Source organism: Sciurus carolinensis, chromosome 16 (assembly GCF_902686445.1).
Source record: "Sciurus carolinensis chromosome 16, mSciCar1.2, whole genome shotgun sequence".
Classification (NCBI taxonomy): Eukaryota; Metazoa; Chordata; class Mammalia; order Rodentia; family Sciuridae; genus Sciurus; species Sciurus carolinensis.
The window spans coordinates 55,316,577-55,322,572 of record NC_062228.1 but is presented as its reverse complement, the minus strand read 5'-3'; the positions used below and the strand labels follow the sequence as shown (position 1 = coordinate 55,322,572).

The 5,996-nt window shown below is 40.1% G+C and overlaps 1 pseudogene; it reads right to left on the bottom strand.

Moving 5' to 3' along the window:
- Nucleotides 1-625: 625 nt before the first annotated feature.
- Nucleotides 626-1,450, bottom strand: LOC124966155 (voltage-dependent anion-selective channel protein 1-like; annotated as a pseudogene).
- Between the last annotated feature and the right edge of the window lie 4,546 nt (nucleotides 1,451-5,996).

Genomic DNA, 5,996 nt, shown 5'->3' with positions numbered 1-5,996 from the left:
CTGTTGAAAAGGTCAAAAATATGAAAACCAATTAAGTCCAGAATTACATGCCTCATTATGTCCACACTCCACCTCCAAATGGCACCAAAGAAAGAGTAACCACTCCCTGAAGACTACTTGTGGTGTATACAAGGTCATGAGGGGCTAGGGCAGAAAAAGGTTATGAAGATATTTCTTAAAAAAAGTCACTTCGAATGAATTTGTACACACCACCAAGCACGAGCTTCTCATCTGTCAGGGTTAGGAAGCCAGTGTTTCACTCCCAGGAAGTCACACTTTATTCATTTACTCAGTGCAGTTTACAAAGTGCCCAGACATTACCAATTACCATCTTCCACTTCCAGGCATTTCTAAGTTACAGACAGAGAAAGAGAGACCTGGTGTTTGTAGAGGGGTCACCAAGGACCACTTGTAAACAAGTCTACCACTGAAAGGACCATTTTTGGACTCAGGTTCCCTCCATACCTCTGAAATGGTGATGCTTTAAAACCAAATCTTCTTTAACCTGATTTCTAACATGATTTTTAGCAATTCTTATATTCTAGACATACAGCATTAAAAGGTAAGCTTAATTTTGAAGGTAGCTATGCTGCAAAATAGTTTAAAATCAACAATGGTACAGTATTCATTCCTCTTGAAATTCCTGTCCTACACCAAGTTTGTGACCACTGGCTTTGAAGTTATTGCCAGGAAGCAGAGCTGACCATGTCAGCTTGATGCCTGGCTTTAGGATCTGGGTGTATCCTAAACCTATCAGGCTGGAGTTGTTCACTTTGACTGAGAAGCAGGCATCAGGGTGGATCTGATACTTCAATGCTATTCCAAAGCAGGTGTTCCCTGCTGTACAGGAGAGATAGACAGCAGTCTCCAACTTCTTGTTTACCTTCTGATAAATGGAGCCACCAAACTCAGTTCTGTCATTCCCATTAGTGTGAAGCTGGAACTCGTCAGTCTTGTAGCCATCTGTGAAGTTGCTCTGGGTCTCTTTGGGACACTACAGTCTCAGAATTCATTTGTCAGCCAGCAAACCAACCCTCTGACCAAGCACCAGAGCGCCTCTGTGGAAGTCCCAGGGATTCAGAGGCCACCCTGCAGCCCAGGTGGATGTGCTCCTGCTCGTATCCTGTCTTGATTTCAGCACGTTTCCCCAGTGTTAGGTGAGAGGCATGAATCAAAGGTCAGTGTCAGCCCAGAGCATATGATCTTCCACTGTGGCCTCACTGCCTAGGGTGTTGTCACTGTCCTGCTTCCCTGTAAGCATCAGGTGATGTTTGTTCACCTGTACTTGGTTTCCAGGCTGCCAGTCACCTTGGGGGTCTCTCTATTGGTTGAGCCTGAGATTGTAATTCTGATCAATTCTCAGATTTTGTTTTGAAAAAAAAAAAAAGTTGTATCATGCCAAATCCATAGCCCTTGGTAAAGAGGTCCCTGCAACATTTGCCAAGATCATTGTATGTGGCAGATACAACCGTCTTCTACTCAGAGGTGGTGGCAACAGGAGCTATGGGAGTGCCATTGTCTACCACAGGGACTGAGGCACAGAGACTGATTATTTACTTTTAATATTGAATTTCCATGTATCTGCTAGATTAATGATGGCCACAAATGCTTCCTATACTTTCCAATGAAGAGTGAAATCTAATTTGTCCCCTGATCCCATAAAATCTGGGGTTTCCCTGAAGATTGTGTTGGAAATGATCTGAGTTTCACATCAATGGCATGGTTCTCTCTGGGGGTCCTCTCTACCACATCTCACATGGAGGAGAAAAGGGGTAACTGCTGGAGGAGGTTGATGAAGGTATATCACTCAAGTAACCCCAAAATTTATCTACTCAATAAACACACAACAGCCATACTCTTTTTAAATGAGAGGGGGCATGACAGGTCTGACCATATCAGCTCTGGTCTCTTACAACAACTTTCCCAACTCTTTTTATTTATAGACACACAGGTAAAGGGGGCCAGGATCAGGAGAAGCTTCTTCCATGATGGACAGGATAGGATGGAGTTAGAGTAGCCATTCTCTTAAGGGGAAAATTCCAGAAGGAAACAGGGAACTACTCCCTTGCAGTGGCACATACTTCCCAGCAGTTCCTAGAAGTCAGGCCTCGGCATTCCATGGCTCAACCTAATCTGATTCTGCTAAATAAGAATGACTTCCCACAACATGTATCCCATTTGTTTACAATAAAAAAAAAAAAAGAATGACTTCCCACAGTTTTCCACCATCAAGTCTAATTTCCAAAGTAGACCATAAAATTTGTGACTGCTGGGCAATTTTCTAGGAAAAACTGCCCATGAGCCAGATACAGGGGCAAACACCTGAAATCCCAGCACCTGGGAGGCCAAGGCAGGAGAATGTCAGGATTGAGGTGAGCTTCAGTAGCTTAGCAAGATGTTATCTCAAAATAAAGAATAAAAAGCACTTGGGGTGCAACTCAGTAGTAAAGAACCCCTAGGTTCAATCCCCAGTACAAAAACAATTAAAAATTCTCATGGAGTTCCTCTGTCAGGCTGCAAAGAAGACCAAGGAGCCCTGATAAAAGACCCATGTGAGAGAACTAGGGTCCCATTCAAAGACCTGGCCTAGTCTCTCAAATAGCACTGAGCACCAGCCTCCTGGGAACACAAATGAGCCATTATGGATAAAATTTCCCCAGGCCCAGTCTGTTCACCCATTACCATTAAGTAAAAGAGCCTTCCCACAATCTGAGACCTGCCCCAACTATGTGTATATAAGGAAAAGAAATGAGTGTTGTTTTTAAGCCACTGAAAAAGAGGAAATATGGTTTGTAATAATATTTTGCCAATCAAGATTTTTCAATAAAATGATCTTATTTAAATGCTAGTCGTATTTTTGCTTCTCATTACAGAAATGTTTGCCAAGTACCCGCAGTTTTCCCAGCATGCACTACAGTCAGGTAAGGCCCAGGCAACATGGATTGTTAGTAGAGACTAGATGTCTAGTCAGCTTCGAGTCACCAAAATACCCAACAAGAACAACTTAGAAAAGGAAAAATTTTGGGGGGACACATGGTTTCAGAGGACTAGTCCAGAGATAGCTAAGTCCATTGTTCTGGGCCCAAGGTGAAGCAGTACAACGTGGCAGAAGGGCATGGTTGAGGAGTCCTTCTCTATTCATGGCAGTCAGAAAGGAGAAAGAGGGAGGGGAGGGGCAAGGGGCCACGTGGAAGATGAACCCTTCCTGGGCACCCCAGAGTGAACTATATCCTCCAATCATGCACCATCTGCCCACAGTCTGCCCATTTAAACTAGGATGGACTGATAAGGTTACAGCTCTCAGAATCTAATCACTTCACCTCTGATTATTTCTGTATGAACACAGGAACTTTAGGGGTACACCTCTATGCAAGCCATAATATTCTGCCCTGGCTCCCAAAAGTTTAAATTCATCTAACAATGCAAAGCATTTCGTTCTTTGCCAGGAGCCACAATTTTACTGTTTCATGATTACCCTAAGTCCAAGTCCAAAATCTCCTATGAGACTCAAAGTAAACTCTTGACTTATCAAAAGCAAGTCCCATACACACACACACACACACACACACACACACACACACACACACACAGTGTTACAGGGTAATAATTTCTATTTCAAAGAGAGGAATAGGGTCATAGAAATACCAAAATAAGACTGAAATGCAGCTGGGCATTTATTTAATAAAGGAGACAGATGTAAGCAAAGGCCTAGATGTCAAGCTTTATCCTGCATTCGTTACCCTTTGGGCATCTGAAGATCTCAGTAAAGTCACTGTGTTTAGCAAAAGCAGCTTTCCAAGTCCATGTTATAATGTATGTACATTTGTTGCAGTATTTTTGGGACAACACTGAAAAATTGGGTACAAACTAAATGACTTTCAAAAGTATCAAATAAAACATCTTACAATTTATCCATATTTTGGAAATCCAGGCAGAAATATTTGTGATCATTTAGGGCTTCAAGGAAGTATGTATGATATTCGGTCTATAAAAAGTAAATGCATCCCTCTAAGAATTGGAACAAGACAGGGAGCCCTCTATTCAACATTGTCTTTGAAACTCTAGCCAGAGCAATCAGACAGATGAAAGAAATTAAAAGGATATGAATAGGGAAAGAAGAACTCACACTATCCCTATTGCTGACAACAGAATTCTATATTTAGAGGATACAAAAAATTCCACCAGAAAACTTCTAGAACTCATAGTGAATTCAGAAAAGTAGCAGGATAAAAAATCAATACCCATAAATCAAATGCACTTCTATACATAAGTGATGGATCCACTGCAAGAGAAATGAGGAAAACTGCCCTGTTCACAGTAGCCTCAACAAACATAAAATAAAATACATGAGAGTCAATCTAACGACAGAGATGAAATACCTCTACAATGAAAACTACAGAACATTAAAGAAAGTAATTCAAGAAGCCCTTAGAAGATAGAAATATCTCCCTTTTCTTGGATAGGCAGAATTAATATTGTCAAAATGACTGTACTTCAAAAAGTGTTATATAGATTTAATGCAAATTCTATTAAGATTCCAATGACATTCTTCATGGAAATAGAAAAAGGAATCATGAAATTCATTTGGAAAAATAAGAGACCCAAAATAGCCAAGGCCATCCTTAGCAAGAAGAGTGAAGCAGGAGGCATCACAATACCAGATCTCAAACTATACTACAGAGCAATAGTAACAAAAGCAGCATGATATTGGCACTAAAATAGACATGTAGACCAATGGCACAAAATAGAAGACACAGAGACAAGATAAATATGGTTATCTCATACTAGACAAAGGTGCCAAAAAATATATTGGAGAAAAGATAGCCTCTTCAACACATGGTGCTGGGAAAACTGGAGATCCATATGTAACAAAAAGAAATTGACCTTTATCTCTCACTCTGCACAAAAATCGATTCAAAGTAGATCAAAGACATAGGCACTAGAACAGAGACCCTATGCCTAATAGAAGAAAAAGTAGGCCTAAGTCTTCACCATGTCAGTTTAGGACCTGAATTCCTAACAAGACTTCTAAAGGGCAAGAAGTAAAATGAAGAATCAATAAATTGGATGAATTCAAACTAAAAATCTTCTTCTCAGCCAAGGAAACAATAGTGTGAAGAGACAGTCTACAGAATGGGAGAAAATCTTTACCACATGCACCTGAGATAGAGCACTAATCTCCAGGATATAAAGAACTTAAAAAACTTAACACCAAAAAAAAAATATATATAACCCAATCAATAAGGGGGCAAAGAAACTAAAAAGACACTTCACAGAAGAAGAAATACAATTGATCAACAAACATATGAAAAACTGTTCATCATCTCTTGCAATAAGAGAAATGCAAGTCAAAACTGCTTTAAGATTTCATTTACTCCAATCAGGATGACAATTCTCAAGAATACCAGCAATAATAAGTGTTCATGAGGATTTGGGGGAAAAATAAACTCATATATTGCTGGACTGCAGATTGGTGCAACCACTTTGGAAAGCAGTATGGAGATTCCTCAGAAAACTTGGAATGAACCCACCATTTGACCCAACTATCCCACTCCTCAGTTTATACCCAAATGACTTAAAATAAGCTTACTAAAGTGACACAGTGACAATAATGTTTATAGCAGCTCAATTCACAGTAGTTAGACTATGGAACCAACCTAGATGCCCTTCAACAGACGAATGGATAAAGAAACTGTGATATATTTACACAATGGAATGTTACTCAGCCATAAAGAAGAATAAAATTTGCAGGTAAATGAATGGAGTTGGAGAATGACTGTTTAGTCCAAGAAGAAAGATGGAGTCAGGCAGAGAAAAAATTTCATCAGTGGGTGCACAGCTCTCCTACCAGGTTTTGAAGTCCTCAGTTCTCTAAATGAACTTCAACTCTGATTCAGGAGTCAACAAAGAGGAAAAATAAGGAAATAGTGCAGAACTAGTTAACTAACTCCACAATTTGAAAGCAAAATCATCAGGTAAAAAGCATCCCTTTCAAC